Below are 22777 nucleotides of genomic sequence, written 5' to 3'. Positions count from 1 at the left end.
TAGTGATAGTAGTTTTAAGCATCAAATACGTCTGGAATAGCTTTTGGCTTTTATTGAGGTCGATAAATGTCAACTTTTACACACCGCCCAAAAGTCTTCGAGAACTTATTAGTCATAATATTCATATAGGCAAAAATATTAATCTCCTTAATGAGAAGCCCGAGGTCAATCTAACAAGTCTGACAGAAAAAAATTTAAGAATGCAAAAAAGGCGGTGTGTAATCCCAAAAGGAAACCATAGACCCATTTTTGAAAGAGAGAAGAACAGACAATATGGCTTCTTCCGACTAGAAATAATAAAGTCTAAACTCTTTTCGTATTCCCTTGACATATGTAAATTATAGTGATAATACAAACAAGTTAAAGTTACAGTGGAGCAGCTATGACTGACTGATTGATTGAAAATAGAATTTAGACCAAAGGCCAAGCACCGGGACCTGTGAGGTCATTCAGCGCTGAAACGGCAATTGACAGTAAAAGGTTTGAAAGGTGTAACAGGAGGAAAACCTCGCAGTTGCACTATGAATCAATTGTCAAGGACAAGGTGGAAAGTAAGATGGAAGGGAGAATATGAAAGGAGGTACAGGAAAAGGAACGAAAGGGGTTGCAGCCAGGGGCCGAAGGTACGCTGCAAAGAACCTTAAGTAATGCCTACAGTGCACCGCATGAGGTGCACTGATGGCACTACCCCACTACAGGGTGGAGCAGCTATGGACAACTTTAGGAAAGCGCCCTCCACCTTCAAAAAGAAGCAATTAAAACAAGTGTACAAAGACTAGAAGGAAAGCGGGAACTAAGCCAGGGTTCCAGAATGTTTGCTTTGTGACTCTTAGGAACTTGTCATCACACAGACGAGTAACGACAATGAAACACAATGATAATAGAACGGATGAGTGCTTGAAAGATGGTTGAGATAAGACTGTCAGTGAAGCTTAGTGAAGGAGATGTTATATCCCTTGAATTAGAGCATCATCTTGCTGGTCTGTTGGCTTTGTACGATGCAGAAAGGGCTCATTTAAAGCAAAAATAAACAAGCGAAAAATGCGCCGAAGTTTCTTCGGCGCAATCGAGTTTTCTGTACATTGTATAATCAAGGCCACCGAAAACAGTTCTATCTTTCGGTGGTCTTGGTATAATACTGTATGAGCCGCGGCTAATGAAACTTTAACCACGGCCAGGTGGTGGCCTATCCTATATCGTTGCCAGAAAAACGATTAAGGCTAACTTTAACCTTAAATAAAATAAAAATTACTGAGGCTAGAGGGCTGAAATTTGTTATGTTTGATGATTGAAGGGTGGATGATCAACATACCAGTTTGCAGCCCTCTAGCCTCAGTAGTTTTTTAAGATCTGAGGGCGGACGAAACAGTGCGGACAGAAAAAAGTGTGGACAGAATAAAATGCGGACGGACAGACAAAGCCGGCACAATTGTTTTCTTTTACAGAAAACTAAAAGGGGCATGACCATAAAATGAGTTATAACATTCATAAAGTGCTATAAATGGTTTATTCTTGCTGGGTATTACTTGGCGTTACTCGTGATGCATTATTCTCAAAATACGTCTCCTGACTTCAAATCTCCAGTCACATATATCGGTGAAACTAAATCTGTTTGTGGGGTTACTGATCCAGTAATATATATTGAAAATCTCAATGAGTTGACTAAACTGTACAAACAGCGACTAGGGAACTTGGGACTGAAGAACTAAGTTGTCAATCCTTTCAGGTTAAAAGAAATTGGTGACGAAAAAGGCCTCCACCGGAGGACAGCTTGTCACAAGGGGAGGAGGCACACTCCTTGCCGTTCATAATGCAAAAGGCCCAATCACTTTAGGGTAACTGTCCTGCTAAGATCCGGAAGCAAATTGAATTGAATTGAACTGAATACAGAATTTAGGCCAAAGGCCAAGCACTGGAACCTATAGGTCACTCAGCGCTGAAACGGAAATTGACAGTAAAAAGTGTGAAAGGTGTAACAGGAGGAAAACCTTGCAGCTGCACTATGAATCAATTGTCAGGACAGGGTGGAAAGTAAGATGGAAGAAAGAATATGAAAGGAGGTACAGTAAAAGGAACGAAAGGTTGCAGCTAGGGGCCAAAGGCATGCTGCAAAGAACCTTAAGTAATGCCTACAGTGCACCGCATGAGGTGCACTGACGGCACTACCCCTTCTACGGGGTCCAAGAAGCAAAAGAATCCTACAGGCATTGAAAAGGTCGCGAAACACCATTTCTATTCATGCTGGCTTATTTGTCTTCGTAAAGAACTGAAAGAAACATCTTCCTGAACTGATGTACTTTGAATGGAATGGAATGGAAAATTTTAAGCCATAAGCCAAACGCTGGGACCTACGAGTTCATTCAGGGCTGTAAATAATGCTGAAACCATTGTTAGGATAGGGTGGAAAGTACGACGGAAGAAAGAGAATATGAAAGAAAGTTGAAAGTGGTTGCAGCTAGGGGCCGAAGGGGCGCTACAATGAACCTTAAGTAATGCCTACAGTGCGCGGGGTGAGGTGCACCAACAGCACACCTCCCCCACCCCGGGGATACACTTTGAACACCACTCTACAAGAGACATGGAAATGCAAATTTACATAAATGTCACTTGGTACATTTTTTCCCGAATGTAGTCGTTTCATTCAAAAGTAAGACTCCCGATCACAATTCTCTTTTGGACAAGAACTTAGTATAGTTTTAAGTTACATATTAAACGTTTCACTCGGCATATGCTGAAGAGTAAGGATGCATCCTCGCAAGATTATGGTTTAAAAAGTAAATTTGGAAATAAAATAGAAACATTTTCGTGATGCCAGTGACGCAATTCCGAAACATTGTTTGAGATACATTACTATAACTGTCACTGCAGAACCAAACTTCTAGAGCAGTGGTTCTCAACATTGTGGGGATCTGCAATTTCCAGGGTGGGGGTGCGAGCACTTGGGAAAAATTAAAAATTCTCTAATTATATTTGTTATTCTCTTAACAAGAGTCGCTAAAAAGCAGTGTCAAGTATCTCACTAATACATTCCCAAAAGAATAAAAACGCCCCTTCTCTTTCTCTTTTTTTTCCATTTTCCCTTAAATCTGGGAGGAACTTTTACTCATAGATGCAAGGGGAAGGGGGCGTGGAGGGAAGGACGAACTCTTAGAGGGGGCGTGGTAATGAAAAGGTTAAGAACCACTGTTATAGAGCATCATTAGAAAAAGAAAATATCACACTGACGAGGGGCTCAGAGTCATTTATTGTATAAGAATCAAGAAAGAGACTGAAGTTAGTGAGTGAAGTTTAAGATAAACATTTGTAACATTAAAGTCACGAGATTAAACTTGACCTACCTCTACTAAATCTATAATAGAGGATTCGGAATAGGAGTAGAACTTTGACAGAGTCAAGTTGAGGATAAAAAAAATTGAAGATTTAGATTAAGATTAAAACAAAATATGCCCCTAGAATAGTTAGGAGGAATGATAAAGACTTCAAGAACGACCGAGGATAATTCTCAATGGGAACGAAGTGGAGGAATACATTTTGAGATGCAAACAGGAGATAAAACTGATATTCAGGGAGAATAAAAACAAGTAAAAAATGCGCCAAAGTTTCTTCGGCGTAATCGAGTTTTCTGTAAAGCGTATAATGCTGTACGAAACTCACAGCCGCAGCCCATGAAACTTTCAGCCACGGCCAGGTGGTGGCCTCTGTCGCTGGCATTTATAGCGGTGCTAGACGCACGATCATGGCTAATTTTAACTTTAAATAAAATAAAAACTACTGAGGCAAGAGGGCTGCAATTTGGTATGTCTGATAATTGGAGGGTGGATGATCAACATTACAATTTGCAACCTTTTAGCCTCAGTGGTTTTTAAGATCTGAGGGCGGACAGAAAAAGTGCGGACAAACAGTTTTCTTTTACAGAAAACTAAAAAAACTGTCAGACTGACAGCAAAACTTTTAACTCTTCAAGATAACGAACAACTTTTGGAGGCATTGGAAGCTTAGCAAGAGTCAGGTAGAAAGTAAAACGCTACAAGTGTCAAGCTGGAGACAGAACTCTGAAAGGCTTAAAAGCTGTGGCTGTAAAAGTCAAGTTAATAATAAATCATTTTATTAGTTACGTTTAGATTAAAATTTTAGATTAGTCACGAAAAGATAAGAGTTTGTTAAGGGTACGGCTGAGGAATGGAATGGAATGGAATATAGAGTTTAGGCCAAAGGCCAAGCGCTGGAATCTATGAGGTCATTCAGCGCTGGAAAGGACACTGAGAGTAGGTAGATTTGAAAGGTGTAACAGGAGGAAAACCTCGCTGTTGCACTATGAAATAATTGTTAGGAGAGGGTGGATAGCAAGATGGAAGAAAGATTATATGAATGGAGGTACCGTAAAAGGAATGAAAGGGGTTGCAGCTAGGGGGCCGAAGGGACGCTGCAAAGAACCTTTAGTAATGCTTACAGTGCACCCCGTGAGGTGCACTGACGGCAATACCCCCCTACGGAGGGTGATTAAACAATGCACTCGTAATGTTTTAGGGAGGACTAAGACAGAAACAGTTTATACCACCCAACAGCTCGTCCAATTATTTGATCACCGAAAAGCTACTTCCTAGATAATGCAGATATATTAATCGACATCAAGCAGAAATCAGCGGCACTTTCCAACAGTTACAATTGTCATAAAAGTTAAGAACAAAATCAAGCTATGATTAAAAATAAAAATAATTTTTTATTTCTATTGTTACCTTTCGTTAGCAAGACAAAAACTGTATACATTTCCTTGGAAGGAAAAAAGGAGGGGTGAATGTATAACGAGCAATATACAATTAACGACTTCAATGGATACAAACTAGCCAACAGCAAAGAAACAGAACGCCTTAGTTCAAACAATATCGCCGAGGTTTCTTTTAGAACGCGAGCAGACTCTAAAAATGGGAGTGCAGCAGCTGGCTACGTACATCATGTAAGTGTTTTGGACAGGAACGCTCAATCCGATTTTTTTCCCCTTTTTCTCTTTTTGAGCGAGAACGACGAAAAACGCCATAATGAAAGGAGAGGGGTGGGGGGAGGTGGCACTAATCCTCTTTCCTCGTCAGCCCCACTTGGTCATTTATTCGTGGCTTCTGTCCCGTTGTTTTTGCTCTTGTTTGTATACTTCATCCCAACTCACACCACCACCTCCTCCTCCTCCTCTTTTGCTGTTCTTCTTCCTCTTCTTCTTCTTATTCTTGCTGTGTGTCGTCTTCTTGCTGTCCTCCTCCTCCTCCTCCTTGTTGTTGTTGTTGTTGTTGGTTGTGTGTCTTCGTCGTCTTCTTGCTGTCCTCCTCCTCGTTTTTGCTGTTCTTCTTCTTCTTCTTCTTCTTCTTGCTGTCCTCCTCCTCGTTTTTGCTCTTCTTCTTCTTCTTTTTGCTGTTTTTCTTCTTTTTGTGTCCTCCTCCTCCTCCTCCTCCTCGTTTTTGCTGTCCTTCTTTTCCCTATTCTTCTTTTGGCTGTTTTTCTTCTTCTTCTTCTTCTTCCTCCTCCTCCTCCTCCTCCTCCTCCTCCTCCTCCTCCTCTTCTTCTTCTTCAGAAGCACAACATAAAATTGGGAAGACGCTCCCTTGAAAGACGATAGCGGCACAAAACACTAATCTTGAGTACGCCCCTTAAGCTTGATAGGGTCATCACCAGTCCTCAGAAAGCAATGCCGACAATCCTTTACTACTAATGAGGTCGGCTTCCGTGACGTCAGGATGCAAAGAGAACGCCTCTCTCACTAATTACTGTTCACAGACATGCTAATGGTTATCTTCTCGGCGATAAAGACGTCCCTACATTTTAACAATTCGTTTCAGAGTACTTGATATCATCCAATGTCTCTTCGGCTGAGAAGCTTGAGGGCGCGTCCGCTCTACGACAAAACATGTCGTAGACGCAGGGCGGCAACTTGTCTCTTACACATCACGAACAGGTTGAAGATATGTCAACGACCTCAAGTACATAACGAACCCTGGGCCAATATTGCATAAGAGTATACAATACTTATCTCTAACATATCACGAACAGGTTGAAGATAAGTCAATGACCTTACTTACAGAAGGAACCTTAATGGGCCAATGCTGCATAAAAGTACAGAAACAGGGAGGCAAATTATCTCTAGCATGTCACGAACAGGTTCAAATAAGTCAGCGACCTTTAATGGAGAACGAACCTTGGGCCAATACTGCATAACAGTATGAAAATGGGGCGGTAACTTATCTCCTAACATATCACGAACAGGTTAAAGATAAGTCAACGATCTTGCTTACACAACGAACCTTGGGCCAATGCTGCATAAGAGTCGAGACACAGGACGGCAAATTATCTATAACATGTCACAAACAGGTTGCAAATAAGTCAGCAACCTTAAATGGAAAATGAACCTTGGGCCAATACTGCATAAAAGTATAGACACAGGGTGGCAACTTGTCTCTTACATGTCACGAACAAGTTGTAAATAAGTCAACGACCTTAAGTACAGAATGAACCTTGGGCCAAAGCTGCATAACATATCACGAACAGGTTGAAGATATGAATGAACATTGGGCCAATACTGCATAAAAGTAAAGACACAGGGTGGTAAATTATCTCTAACATGTCACGATCAAGTTGCAAAGAAGTCAGCGACCTTAATATCTCTAACATATCACAAACAGGTTGAAAATAAGTCAGTGACCGCAAGTGGAGAAAGGGCATTTGGTCAGTACTGGATAATCCAATGAAGCACTGACTTGAACAACCAGTAAGTCATAGTCTTGTATTCATCCTGTCTGTGAAGTGTGTGCGATAAGTTACCGACATGTGTTTACGATCTGTGGATATTTGACGATAGCGCTAACGACAAAAGCACACAAGATTAAATCACACATGGCGCAGATGATTATTATTATTATTACTTCAGTAGATGAAACCTATTGACATGGAACAAGCCCATTGACTTGAAATTCAAGCTTCCAAAGAATGTTGGTTTCAGCCTCCCACCACAGACTCCACACTGCAGCAGTAACTGATCATGATATAAAGCCACTGATTTTTCATCGCCCTGGGGAAGACGCGAACCCGCCACATCTGAGTGGCATGCCATGACACGAACCACTTTACCAGCGGACCAGCTAATACGATCATATAAAACGCAAAATCAACCGAAGCCTCAGAAAAAGTCTCAAAAGGAACGACAGAGTGCCAATTACTTTCGTGTATTTTTTAAACATCTCCATGCCCTGAAGATGTGTTAATTACACGAAAGGGCTGAGCTTTGTTTTTTTTTTTTTTTTTTTTTTACTTTATTTGGGTCTTCGGCTGACAATGGGACCCCGTGCACATTTGCAATTTTTAAGGGAAACGTCAAATACGTAACAGATATAGCATAAACTCCGCTTTCAAAACCCAAATGCTTTTGAGGCACTCCCGAGGTCAAAAGTCACCGAAATGAATACGCAAATAAGAAATACCACAATAGAAAACAGAAAATAATACATTTTTCCATTCATTCAATGTAAATTTGGAAACATGCATCTGTTTCAATTCAGCCTCGAATACCTTCAGGCACGGATCTTCCGAAGTCTTTGAAAAGAAAATCATATATATAATCGCAATTAAATTTTGTTAGATAATGAAAACAAGATTTTGTGATGTCTCTTACAATGAAAATAAAATAATTTCATTTTCTTGAATTATAATGAAAACTATCCAGAGACAGAGAATAATGGTGTACGTTACGCAGTCTCTCGTGGCACTTGGAAAACTAACCTCTGTATCAACATTATAAATCTTTGTTGATACACAAATACTAACCGCCCACGCGCAACTGTGAAATGTGAGAGAGAGAGAGAGAGAGAGAGAGAGAGAGAGAGAGAGAGAGAGAGAGAGAGAGTGTGTGTGTGTGTGTGTTTTGGACAGACACACAAACACACTGAAGGATACTTGCAAGAGATCGAAAGTTGTGTGTGTTTGAAATATCCACACAGACCTTTCGATAGAAATACAAAAACTAGGAGTGGAATGGAATATGTATTTAAGCCAAAGATCAAGCGCTGGCCCATGAGCTCATTCACCGTTGAAAAGGAAACTGAGAGAGTAAGCGGTCTAAAAGGTGTAACACGGGGGAAAACCTCAAAGTTGCACAATGAAACAACTGATAGGAGAGGGTGGAAAGTAAGCCGTAAGAAAGAAAGAATGTGAATGGGGGTACAGTAAAAGGAATGAAAGGGGTTAGAGCTAGGGGCCGAAGGGAGCTGCAAAGAACTTTAATTAATGCCTACAGTGCACCACGTGAGGTGCTCTACGGGCAAAAAATAATTCAGTACCAAAATTACATGAAATTACTTGCAATTAAAACGTGAACTTAGGCTGAATTACGTATTTCATCTTACGTGACGGGGAGAGGATTAACAACCCGATCCCCCTTCCCCAGTCCACTGGTGACTTGATCGGTGTTACTCGCGCAAGGAACACGACTTGAAAGTGAACAAAAAATGAACGAAAGGGGCCAAATGATTATGATATTTACAGTCTTTTGTTTACGTTTTCACAGTCATCCCTAACGGGCTTGTACTAAACACGCCGCAAAGGTGGATACATACAGGGTTAAAACCCTTGGGGGGGTCACTATCTAAGAAAGATCCCTTATATGAGAGAGAGAGAGAGAGAGAGAGAGAGAGAGAGAGAGAGAGAGAGAGAGAGAGAGAGATAGACAAGTTATGACCTCTCTAGCTTGAAAATCTAGGGTGTCTGTAAAAAACGGAACGCGGATTAACTGACTTTTGAACATCTTTTCTTTAACCTCCGCTAAAAATTAAAAAACAAAAGTAAAGTACACACAACCAAAAGTAAAAGCAATATTTCTAACAGGGGCACGGAAGTCCCAAATATAGCTGGAATAGAATAGAATATAGAATTTAAGCCAAAGGCCAAGCGCTGGGACCTATGAGGTCATTCAGCGCTGGAAGGGAAACTGAGAGTAGAAAGGTTTGAAAGGTGTAACAGGATGAAAACCTCGCAGTTACAATATGAAACAGTTGTTAGCAGATGGTTGAGGAAAGTAAGATGGAAGAAAGAGAAACTGTTGAAGACGAGCATCAATGTACATCACTGTCATCCTGAACTCTGGAGACACCTCACAATGTTCATTTTAGCTTCGTAAATACACTTACGATGCACACACACACACACACATACACACAAAGTAGACCTGTATGTACGACAAAGTACAAAAGAGCAGAACGTTCACTTTGACCAACATTTACTTCAAGTAACATAGACCCATTTGCTGAACCAAATTTTAAATCACATCGCTGAATGAGAAGAAAAAGATCATTAACCAAGAAACCGAATAAGCATCTAACTTATCCTCACAAAATGCGAAATCCAAACTAACTCAAATGATTAGGGCACTTCTTGAAAACAATAACTTAAACAGGGTAAAGTGTTAAAAGGACGGAACACCCAAATTCAGGGATGAAATATGCCACTAAACAGAACGAAATGCTCCTCCGTGTTTAACGATATCGTATCGACTCGAGTAAACAGAAGGTAATCGCGCGAAAGGTGCGCTGGAAAACAGCGCCATCTGTCAAGGAGGAGCTTCTTCTACAGCACTGCTGTAGGAAAGTACAACAGATCTCTAAGTAGGGACGATTACGTCTTTTGAATGATTTGGATGGGAATGTCTGTGTACAAAAGAGAGAGAGAGAGAGAGAGAGAGAGAGAGAGAGAGAGAGAGAGAGAGAGAGAGAAAGTATCATTGTATACATGAATAAGTAGACAATTCAAAGCAAAATAATTGCTCGTTAAATCACTGAACTCATATCATTGGCAAATGACCGGAATGCCACGATGTTGAGAGAGAGAGAGAGAGAGAGAGAGAGAGAGAGAGAGAGAGAGAGAGAGAGAGAGAGCATGCTTAAAGTGTATACATGAGTGCGTAGGCAATTCAAATCAAAATAATGCTCGTTGGATCATTAAACTCTTAGAGAGAGAGAGAGAGAGAGAGAGAGAGAGAGAGAGAGAGAGAGAGAGAGAGAGAGAGAGAGTATACCTTAAGTGTACACATGTGCGCGTAGACAATTCAAAGCAAACTTATGTTCCGTAAACCATTAAACTCTTAACTGAGAGAGAGAGAGAGGTATTCATGTGCGCGTAAACAATTCAAAGCAAAATAATGATCATTAAACCATCAAACTTATCTAAGAGAGAGAGAGAGAGAGAGAGAGAGAGAGAGAGAGACTTAAGAGTATACATGTACGCGTAGACAATTCAAATCATAATAGCGTTCGTTAAATCATTAAACTTTGGCAAACAACAACATGAAAAAAAAGTAGTTTTAAAACTCCAAGGATTGACAACTCCTTGTTTAACACGCACTTTGACAGCACTTAAGTCCACTTTAGATTTGATGAGGCACGTCTAAACACTCGCTAAAGTAAATTCGGCGTTTCGACTGACATTACCTACGACGCTAGGTCCACGTCTCGCCCAAAACAGGGGAACAACGTTGCGTGATTTTGTTCCATGACTTTGTTTCATCACACTGGCACCATTTTAAAATGAACTCGTTTACACGCACATATACATATAATCTTTCTGAAGTGAAGTGTGGATGTTGGATGTGAGTGGAAGAATAGAAACTGTAGTAGTTACTGAAATCAGATTCCTGATTAATAAATGATAAAGAATCCGGAAAGATGTAAGTTTTAAAAATGAAGGGAAACAAAGGAACTGCTTAAAAAGGTTATGGCAAAAACTGGCATAAGTACACGACGACCTGGCCAAACCATCTGCGTGAAAACGGTATACTTTTGGTTCGGTGGTGTAACGAACATTAAAAAGATATGTAATTTTACAAACACTCCTTCAATTTGACAATAAATGCCCAGAAACTGAAAATACACATAAGGTTACACACTATATATCATACAGTATATATATATATATATATATATATATATATATATATATATATATATATATATATATATATATATATATATATATATATATATATATATATATATATATATATATATATATATATATATATATATATATATATATATATATATATATATATATATATATATATATATATATACATTATATATATATATATATATATTTATATATATATAAAATATAAATATATATATATATATATATATATATATATATATATATATATACACACACACACAATACATATATACTGTATATAATACAAGTAATAATATTTGAGAGAGAGAGAGAGAGAGCGAGAGAGAGAGAGAGGAGAACCCACACAGGTGCAGGCCAATACTTATCATTGTTTACCCACCAATTCAACCACACTTCACCTCCATCCTACAGCCTCGGCGCTTTCACCCACTTCTGATTTCCTAAACTATCCTTCAATCCTTTCCCGAAGACACTCCCCTACCCCTAATCCCTCCCACACCTCACCTCAACCGCCCAAATCTCGTTTAGGCCCACCTCGATCCCTCCTTTACGTCAACCTTTCTTCTTCAGTTAAACAGGACGAAATGAGACAGGAATTTGGAAAGGACATGATTATGTATTCGAGGCTTCACGGACCGACTTAACTTCGTCCAAATTCCGTTCGGCGAACCGGCGCATTCCATTGGCGATAACATGGGTCGGATGACCCAAAACGATACGGAAATGATTCACGTATTTATATTCATTCATTCATTCATTCATGAGTGGGTCTCGTGTTTCATTCGTCGTTGTTTTCATTCAACTCTCACTCATTATCCTGCATGAAACCTGCCTATCATCGCTACTAGCGCCATCTTAGAGCGAAGCTGAAAATTACTTGTATCGCAAACGCCAAGAAAAGTATAATTGCAAAAAAAAATTATCATTAACTCAATCTAAATACAACTTTTATCAGTTTTCTGCAAAAGAAAACTATTGTGACGGCTTTGTCTGTCCGTCTGCACTTTATTCTGTCCGCACTTTTTTCTGTCCGCCCTCATTTTTAAAAATCACTGAGGCTAGAGGGCTGCAAATTATTATGTTGATCATACACCCTCCAATCATCAAACACACCAAATTGCAGCCCTCTAGCCTTAGCAGTTTTTATTTTTATTTAAGGTTAAAGTTAGCCATAACCGTTTTTCTGGCAACGATGTAGGATAGGCCACCACCGGGCTGTGGTTAAAGTTTCATAGGCCGCAGCTCATACAGCATTATACTGAGACCACCGAAAGATAGATCTATTTTCGGTGGCCTTGATAATACGCTGTAACGAATGTACAGAAAACTCGATTGCACCAAAGAAACTTCGGCGCATTTTTTACTTGTTTTCAAATGAGATGTTGGACTACGTAGAAGAGAGATTTCTTACATCTAAACGTCATAACATCCCGAAGCCAAGATGACAAAACTATAAAAAAGATAATAACTACAAACACAGGTCACAGAATATTCAAAATAGCTATTGCGAGCATCAAGGCTTCCAATGCAAGCCATCGATAATAGCGGTCGCCGAGGGGGAAATGAGGAAGGAGAGAGAGAGAGAGAGAGAGAGAGAGCGCGTCGCCATAGCAACCAGACCAACAATAAACACACGTCATCCATTCCCCGTGCCGTAATTTTATAACGCATGAATACGGCGAGTTGCCAGCGAGATGTCCTCCAATTGCGCAGCTCTACCTCAAGGAAAGTTGGTTGTTAGTTGCTCCAGTATGCCTTATGCTAGCACGGGAACGTGTCCTAAGGTAGCCCCTGAGCTGTAGGATGTGAGAGAGTGGGGGAGGTCTGGTGTGGACCTCAGGACTCGTTTTATAAAGGGAGAGGAGTGGGGTGCGACAATTTTGTTAAGTGGAAAGAATCCATAAATACAGTCAAAAGAAGAAAAAGTTAAAGACGATATGAATTAACAATTCAGGATTTTAGTTTTCTGAAAAGAAAACTACTGTGCCGGCATTGTCTGTCCGTACGCACTTGATTCTGTCCGCACTTTTTCTGTCCGCCCTCAGATCTTAAAAACTACTGAGGCTAGAGGGCTGCAAATTGGTATGTTGATCATCCCACCTCCAATCATCAAACATACCAAATTGCTGCCCCCTAGCCTCAGTAGTTTTTATTTTTATTTAAGGTTAAATTTAACCATCACAGTGCTTCTGGCAGCGATATAGGACAGGCCACCACAGGCCCGTGGTTAAAGTTTCATGGGCCGCGGCTCATACAGCATTACACCGATACCACCAAAAGATAGATCTATTTTCGGTGACCTTAATTATACGCTGTAGCGGCTATACAGAAAACTCGATTGCGCCGAAGAAACTTCGACGCATTTTTTACTTGTTTTTTTCCTTTCTTTTATTCTGGTTCAAAATCCGGAATAAACGAGACACGCCTTTCAAAGCGGACCCGACTTGGTAGTCGACTTTTAAAGGAGCAATCACATCACTTTATTTATGGGCCGGACTCGCATCATCCTATTACCATACATAGCAAACTACTACACCGCTTGCCATTGCATCAACGCTCAATTATGCGCTTAAGCACAGGTATCCTGGCATCTCTCTCTCTCTCTCTCTCTCTCTCTCTCTCTCTGCTAGATTTCTCTCTCTCTCTCTTTCTCTTTCTCTGATAGATTTCGTTGTCTCTCACTCTGCATTTATGTCCTAACTAAGCAGCCTCTCTCTCTCTCTCTCTCTCTCTCTCTCTCTCTATATTTAGTTGTCTCTCACTCTGCTGTCCTAACTCTCTCTCTCTCTCTCTCTCTCTCTCTCTCTCTCTCTCTCTCAATATTTGATATATTTAGTTGTCTCTCACTCTGCATTTATGTCCTAACTAAGCAACCACTCTCTCTCTCAATATTTCTGATATACTGAGTTGTCGCACACTTTGCTTTTATGTCCTAACTAAGCAGCCCCTCTCTCTCTCTCTCGCACTCTCTCTGATATGCTTCGTTGTCTCTCACTTTGCATCCTAATTAAGCGGCCTCTCTCTCTCTCTCTCTCTCTCTCTCTCTCTCTCTCTCTCTCTCTCTCTCTCTAGTTATTATGATGAGAAACTTCAGATGCTGATGTTAATCTCAGATGCTTAACACAGAGAGCCTGCATTTCCAAAAAGCTTATTACTTTGGTTCCTGAACTTTTCGCCCACTTATTATCACAATATTCAGAAGATGAAACCTATCCATATGGAAACGAGCCCACCAAAGGGGCCACTGACATGAAATTTAAGCTTCCAAAGAATATGGAGTTCAATAGGAAGAAGTAAGAGGAGGTAAAGGGAAATACAGAGAGAAGGAATGTTTCCAAGACAACTAACAATAATCCCCGTAGGCGGGTAGTGCCATCAGTGCACCTCATGCGGTGCACTGTAGGCATTACTTAAGGTTCTTTGCAGCGTCCCTTCGGCCCCTGGCTGCAACCTCTTTCGTTCCTTTTACTGTACCTCCTTGCAATATCTCTTACTTCCATCTTACTTTCCTCAGCCCTCTCCTAACAACTGAATTCAATTCAACAAACAATAATTAAACCACGAAAACCTCTCAGTCATAAAGACGGGAAGAAGCACAATCGTTACGAAAACGGAAGTTGATCATGTTATAAACTGATTGATTAAATTGAACTGAATATATAATTTAGGCCAAAGGCCAAGCACTGGGACCTATGAGGTCATTCAGCGCTGAAACGGAAATTGACAGTAAAAGGTTTGAAAGAAGTAACAGGAGGAAAACCTCGCAGTTGCACTGTGAATCTACTGTTAGGAGAGAGTGGAAAGTAAGATGGAAGAAAGAGAATATGAAAGCAGGTTTAGTAAAAGGAACGAAAGGGGGTTGCAGCTAGGGGCCGAAGGCACGCTGCAAAGAACCTTAAGTAATGCCTACAGTGCACCGCACGAGGTGCACTAACGGCACTACCCTGCTACGGGGTATATAAGGAGCTTGGAGATGATCAAGGTGAGAGTGAAACCAGACCCAGCCATCCCAAGCGCATGAGGAAAGGGGTGGGGGTGGGGCGGGGGGGAATAACCAATATCAGCGACACGGTCCGTAACACAAGCCAGCATTGTCTTTTACCCTCCGCGATACTCAGCCAAAATATAAACAAATGCAGTCGTCTGGGACGTCTTATGAAAATGTGAAAAGGGTGAACAAACATTTAGATAGATTTAAATGAAATTGCCGCTTTATTTGGTAAAATGTTCAGTGCATGGACCTAATTTGAGACTGATATTCTTTCCTGTTCTTTAGATGTGCGTGTTCTTTTTTTCTGCCGCCACCTTGGGTCGTTACGTAATGCCACGATACCACTTCAAAATTGGTTTGATCTAGCATAAGCAGGACGCTATTGCCTCGAAATATCACCATTCCTTCTCTCCACGTAACCCTTTCCTTCTTCTTCTCCTCCTCATCCTCCTCCTGCTTCTTCTTCTTCTTCTTCTTCTTCTTCTTCTTCTTCTTCTTCTTCTTCTTCTTCTTCTTCTTCTTCTTCCATTCTCAAAGCTCCGGCAGCCACTTACGCTTTCCCTTAAATTGGTCATCTCATTCACAATGGAGTTTACTACCCTGCCTCTTTGGGTGCATTCCGTCATTAGCATTCGAGTTTGGGCTAAAAAGACGCCACTCTTGAAGTAGTTTATCGCCTTCTCCTTATTCATTCGGGAATGGCGTTCCTAGAGCCTTTTTCTTTTTAAATTCTGCTCGAATGTACCCTCAATTAACGGTCGATCACTCCACTCGATAAACCTAATTCTCGGTCGTTACCCTTCACAGGATCTGTTACACAGATTTCATCTTGGACGTCTGTTATCAACAGACAAATAAATAGCTTCGCGGTTTTATCACCCACTGTTTTCATAAAAGCACACTTGAAAATTCATATGGACTTTTCATTGCGAATGGCCGTCCCACGATACGAAACATGGCAAGCGTTATCCGCAGATTTTCACACGACAACTGTCGCGAACTTCGGGGGCACTTGGAGGCGCCGTTGCAGACGCTTTAATTCTTCAACCTCAACTCCTCCTGGTGGTGAATTTGTAAATAAACAAAAATGATGTGAAACAATATCCAGAACAGATAACAGAACGTGTTCGATGAGAAACGATACTTTATACGAGTTGTAAAACCGAATGGAATGATGCTTCCCAATTGAAGAAAAATATGAAAAATTGTCAGTCCGTAAGAATTTCAAAAAATCTCCGTTATGTTTAAGTTCGCTGATCTTTCCTAAAACTGTTTTTAATCGTTAATTTAAACAAGTAAAAAACGCACCGAAGTTTCTCCGGCGCAATCGAGTTTTCTGTACAGCCGCTACAGCTTAAAATCAAGGCCACCGAAAATAGGTTTATCTTTCGATGGTCTCGGTATAATGCTGTAAGAGCCGCGACCCGTGAAACTAACCACGGGCCGGTTGTAGCCTATCCTATATCGTTGCTAGAAGCACGATTATGGCTAACTTTAACCTTAAATAAAATAAAAACTACTGAGGCTACAGGGCTGCAATTTGGTATGTTTGATGATTGGAGGGTAAATGATCAACATACCAATTTGCAGCCCTCAACCCTCAGTAGTTTCTAAGATCTGAGGGCAGACAGTAAAAGTGCGGACAGAAAAAGCGCGGACCGAATAAAGTGCGGACGGACAGGCAAATCCGGCTCAATAGTTTTCTTTTGCAGAAAACAGAAACTTATACATCCCCTGTTACTTCCTCGCATATAGAGAATAAAAAAAAAATGCGAGTCCTTTCACAAGACTTCTTAGCTCTAAGAGCCTACATAGGCCTAAGTGGGAATACATCGAGAAGTAATGATGTCCTAACGTCATTAACTCTAGTTTGACCCGGTTGACAAGCGAAAACTTCGTCGCTTGCTGCGAACAGCTGTCTGCAAAGGGATGAGGCTCGTAATCCGAAACGTTACTTTTTTAACAAAACTGAGTAAAATTTTCACATACATATTACTGAACGTATACATATACACAGATGTGAGTGCTTGTATAAAGGTGAAATAATGTTTACATGCATACATACATACGCAGGCACACACACACATACAGTATATATATATATATATATATATATATATATATATATATATATATATATATATATATATATATATATATATATATATATATATATATATAAATAGATAGATAGATAGATATATAATTATAGAATGTGTGTGTGTGTGTGTGTGTGTGTGTGTGTGTGTGTGTGTGTGTGTGTATATATATGCTTGCGATTACTTGCATACACAAGTCAAGTTCATACATGAAAATATAGTGACAAGCCAAAGAATAACCAACCACGTAACCCTTTCAATCCCTATAAAATTCCACACTAAACTTTTAATTTCTTCAATACATTCAAACATGCATTAAATAAACATCCTATAAAAACCAAGGACACAAGCACACACACACTACAGTCGCCTTTGTATGTAAACAATACGATTAAGACAGGGCAGAACAGACTGGTTAAATCATCCATTATTTCACGAAGAAAAGCAAAGAAAGCAAAGTCGAGGGTCTGAGTCGGCAGGCATTCTGCTGACGCAGCAGAATTATCCAACTCGGAGCTGACAGCTCGCCCTGGATCCGGTAATTATGTCAGTGTCGGGGAATGAGCTAAGGGAAGACGTGAAGTGGGTCGTCCCTTTTTTAGTTTTCTGCTTGTCCGGTCCTCTGCACTTTTTCTGTCCGCACTTTTTTCGGTCCGCACTTTTTTCAGCCCGCCCTCAGATCTTAAAAACTACTGAGGCTAGGGGGCTGCAAATTGGTATGTTGATCATCCCCCTTCCAATCATCAAACATATCAAATTGCAGCCCTCTTGCCTCAGTAGTTTTTATTTTATTTAAGGTTAAAGTTAGCCAAAATCGTGCGTCTAGGAACGATATAGGATAGGTCACCACCGAAAGATAGATCTGCTTTCGGTGGCCTTGATTATACGTTGTACAGAAAATTCGATTGCGCCGAAGAAAGTTCGGCACATTTTTTACTTGTTTTGCCTATTGCCAAAGGCCAAGCGCTGGGACCTATGAGGTCATTCATCGTTGGAAGGGAAATTGAGAGTAGGTGGTTTGAAAGGGGTAACAGGAGGAAAACCTCGCAGCTGCACTATAAAACAATTGTCTGGAGAAGGAAGAAAGAATATGAATGGAGGTACAATAAAAAAAAGAGACTTTCCTTTATATACAACTGACCATCGGAAGTTACTAAATTTAGTTGTCTATGAAATGTGAGAGCAGGTCCTCCAATTTCGTGCCCTCTGACCTTAACCTTTAAAATAGGAAAATTCTGTACTTCGCCTGGCCTTTCTCATAAAGTATATGATGTCATAATTTCATAATGCGAGTAATACCCTCACTTCTGATAAGGATGATATCTCTCTCTCTCTCTCTCTCTCTCTCTCTCTCTATATATATATATATATATATATATATATATATATATATATATATATATATATATATATATATATATATGTGTGTGTGTGTGTGTGTGTGTGTGTGTGTGTGTGTGTGTGTATACGTGCGTGTATAAATATATACACACGTATATATATACATATATGAGCGAGCCTCATCACCAAAGTGAACCGAGCGCGATACCAGACTGAAGCTTACAATTCGGGCATATTTCGTAACATCCCATTGTTCCTGTCGATGAACCGTCGCGCTCCAGAACATCGTTTGGGTACCAGGTACTTAATTCCATGCTTGGGGTCACCTTGATTACAATGGAATTCAACAGACTCCACTCAAGGTTAGGTTTTCTGAAATTGAAGTTGTCAAGCCAACAACTGGGGTACTTTTGGCCATCCGGCGCTTAAGACAGCGACAAAAGGGAGTTGGAATGGTTGGAGAGCAAGTTAAAGAGATCGAGAAAATAAAGGCAAGACAACGAAGTACAAGGATCTGAAGGTGGAACTGGGAGAAAACTAAGCAGTTGCACAAAGAAGTAACAGTCAGAGAGGTTGGACAGCGAGACTGCAAAAAGGATGCTGGAATGTAGATTAAGTAAAAGACAAAAAAGTGGGTGCAGCTGAGGTGCACTGGCGGCACTACCCACCTACGGGGATACATACAGCATACTCCACTCAAATCTGGTCCCCTTTTTGCGGGATTCAAACCAAACCGTTCTTCGTGGTGAGGACAGCGTTCGAACTACTAAGCTGTATGTGTGTTCGCTTAATTCCACCATCTCCAGTTATTCTGATACGTCTTCTAGTCTGGAAACTTGCATATTCTGGTCGGTCCTCTAATCTGGAAACTTGCATAATCTGGTAGGTCCTCTAATCTGGAAGCTAGCATATTCTGGTAGGTCCTCCAGTCTGGAAACTTGCATATTCTGATACGTCCTCCAGTCTGGAAACTTGCATAATCTGGAAGGTCCTCTAATCTGGAAACTAGCATATTCTGGTAGGTCCTTTAGTCTGGAAACTTGCATATTCTGATACGTCCTCCAGTCTGGAAAATTGCATATTCTGGTGGGTCCTTTAGTTTGGAAACTTGCATATTCCGGTGGCTCCTCTAATATGGAAACTTGCATATTCTTGTGGGTCCTCTAATCTGGAAACTTGCATATTCTGGTGGGTTCTCTAATCTGGAAACTTGCATATTCTGGTGGGTTCTCTAATCTGGAAACTTGCATATTCTGGTGGGTTCTCTAATGTGGAAACTTGCATATTCTGGTGGGTCCTCTAATCTGGAAACTTGCATATTCTGGTAGGTCTTCTAATCTAGAAACTGGCATATTCTCATACATCATCTAATCTGGAAACTGGTATATTCTAATACAACCTCTAATCTGGAGGCTTGCATATTCTGAGACGTCCTGTAATCTGAAACCTTGCATATTATGATACGCCTTCTAATCAGGATACTTGCATCCGGGCCTGAAAACAAGTCGTGCGCTTTCTTACATATGCATGTTTGTTGACATCTGACACTGGGCTCAGACCGAATCCATTTTCATCAAGATCACACATCTGAAAACCCTCAGGTTTGTGTTCACATTCATGACATTCCATAAGATCTTTCCTCTTTTTACAATTAGCTATTCATCTAAAATATTCCAAACATGAAACAAAATACAATTTATTTTTTACTTTACATCAAGAGGTCCGAAGCTCAAAAAATTCTTTTTTTTTGGCATAATAGATATAAATTATCCAGGTCCTGGTAACCACTTTGTCACTTAAAAAGATGAATGACAGGTTTATCAGCTTAACATAATACATGGCTGACTTGGAGTAACATAATACACTCCCTCTACTTAAAAACATTGACTTATGAATCCTTGTGTCCACATATGCAGGTAAATAACATGTATTGTATACATACATTCATACATATATGTGTGTGTGTGTGTGTTGCACACAAAAGCCATTATAAAAACTATGTACCATGGGAGTCCCAGTAATACTCACTAAGCACAAGTAAAACTCATAAAAATCTTATCCTTTCATAAATTTTTCCCCTTAAACGGCATGAAGCCATAAGGTTTTGACCTACTGGACCTTCGCAGGTCTTTTTGGAGTGAGGATGCTGATCCCACCCACGTCCTTCCTCTGACCCGCAGCTGATGCTGGTACCCTTCCACAGCTAGGTTGACTACCGGGAGGGGGAAGATAACCACAGTGCTTGCCAACACGAGGCTAATAGTCTAACAATAGTTAAGCTAAGATATACACACATTATATACATATATACTGTATATATATGTGTGTGTATGTATATATAATTACATATATATGCATAAGTAGAGAGAGAGAGAGAGAGAGAGAGAGAGAGAGAGAGAGAGAGAGAGAGAGAGAGAGAGAGAGAGAGAGAGTTAATCTACGGATGGATAATCATTTCCGAACCATTCATAAATTCAACTGACTTCAAACTCGGATTCCCATATCACTCAAGAATTCATAAACAATAAGTAAACCTGGAATTTATTATACGGCAATGACATGCCCCTTTTTGGAGCGAGATCTGCCGACAGCAAGAGAGAGAGAGAGAGAGAGAGAGAGAGAGAGAGAGAGAGAGAGAGAGAGAGAGAGAGAGGAATGAAATAAAAACGCAGGGTATCTCTGCTAAGGGGTCTTCCCAGCGGGCTTGTCGGCAAAGGCCTGGCATACGAAAGTGGCAGGCAGGTACCCTGAGCCACCTCGCGGATCGCAAGAGCCAGTTTCCACCTCACAGCCTCGGCAGAAGGAAGGGGAGCCAGAGGAAAGCCAAAGCGGAATGTAGCGTGGCCGAGGTCTGGCTCAAGGGCCCCAAGACGAACGAGTGAAGTGTTGTGTGTGTATGTGTGAGAAGAAGTCCAAGCTTGGACTTGAAGAAGAAGAAGTAGAAGAGGTGGAGCCTCTTCTCAAGGGCTTTCATCAGACTGCCTGAGGTGTTACAATAGATCTTCCTTCTCTTCCTCCTCTTCCTCCTCCTCCTACTCCTCCTGGGCCTCGTGCCTTCATCGTGTCGATGGAATATGGTTTTTGCAAAGCGTAAAACAACTGAAAAACCGAATCAGTTTACGTAGTCCTTACGCAGTTCAGTCTTGAGTAGAGTGTTCGCGTCAGACAACTTTCGCGACCGGATCTTTTCGACAGAAGGTTTATTTTCTTCTTTTTAACAAAGGTGAGTAACATAATCATCCCTGTACCTTTTCAAGGTTAGAAATGTCTAGAATTGGGGTTTATCGTTGTTAAAAATCACACGATCGATACCGAAAAACAACGAAATATGACAAGACAAGAGTAACTGACCAAGGAAACTGAATCTATTCTATTTTAAGAAAATTTGGTTAAATACGTGAGATACTGCAGACTGCAAAATTGTTTTTAAAACTTTTAATGCAAATTTTCAAACAAAATTACAAACAAACGAGTTACTGATGCAGCATACATAGACAGACAGATAGACAGAAGTTTATTGACCACAACATACACAATTATTAAAATTACAAGCTTTTGAATATGGTCCAACAAAAGTACATCAAAATTTGCATATAAATCTTTAGAATAAAAAAAAATCATATCAAAACTAGAACGCTTGAAACCATGTTATATAATATTTTCAGAAAATTAATTTTTTACAATTAAAACTGTAAATCCAGCTAAATAAACGAAAACCTTACAACCATTTAAACAACAAGACCATTTAAGGAAAGACCCCAAGAAGGTAGGCTGATAAACAAATATTCAAGATCTGTGACCTATTGAGAGAGAGAAAAAAAATGACAGGCAACAGAACTCCAAAAGAAGGAAGAAAAGCCCAAGATAAAACTAAAAACGTAATGACGAAAGACGAAACTACAGACAATAGTGACAACGCATTATTATTATTATTATTATTATTATTATTATTATTATTATTATTATTATTATTATTATTATTATTATTTTTATTATTTAAACATCACGCAGTTTCCCCTAACAGGGGATGGATACTAAGAAAAAAAAACACAACTGTCACAGCAATATTCAAACTTTAGCAGCTGAATTGTGGATGAAGCCCTTATGCAGGAAAGCTTAGACTTACAATATTAGCCACTTCATCCACCTACATAGAATGCTCATCAGCATCGCGTCGAGCACCCTACACACACACGGCGCCATTCACCCCTATTATCTGCATGTTCTTGCGCTTACTATTATTATTATTATCATTATTATTATTATTATTATTATTATTATTATTATTATTATTATTATTATTATTATTATTACAATGACTAGGCATTAGTAGAATGCAAGGCTAAAACTTATTAAGTAAAGAACGTTGTAGAATAATGGAGCCAACTTTCAAGACACTGCTCAGTTA

The 22777-nt window shown here is 40.1% G+C and overlaps 2 protein-coding genes across 13 annotated transcripts in view; one reads left to right on the top strand and one right to left on the bottom strand.

The window, feature by feature from the left end:
• Nucleotides 1-22777, top strand: part of LOC136829497 (matrix metalloproteinase-21-like) — a 101766-nt gene that overhangs the window by 12158 nt on the left and 66831 nt on the right. The window contains exon 1 of one of the 2 annotated variants that reach the window (XM_067088265.1): nucleotides 21056-21592. The exons of the other annotated variant lie outside the window; for it this stretch is intronic. The gene's annotated coding sequence lies outside the window, so the exon portion shown is untranslated. Of the gene's footprint in view, nucleotides 1-21055; nucleotides 21593-22777 lie in introns of those variants that run through there. 2 annotated transcript variants of the gene reach the window in all.
• Nucleotides 1-22777, bottom strand: part of LOC136829498 (protein split ends-like) — a 162355-nt gene that overhangs the window by 76899 nt on the left and 62679 nt on the right. The gene's annotated exons all lie outside the window — the stretch shown is intronic.

The sequence above is a fragment of the Macrobrachium rosenbergii genome, chromosome 44, assembly GCF_040412425.1.
Source record: "Macrobrachium rosenbergii isolate ZJJX-2024 chromosome 44, ASM4041242v1, whole genome shotgun sequence".
NCBI lineage: Eukaryota > Metazoa > Arthropoda > Malacostraca > Decapoda > Palaemonidae > Macrobrachium > Macrobrachium rosenbergii.
Note: the sequence above shows the minus strand (reverse complement) of the source record. Positions and strands in the feature narration are given on the sequence as shown.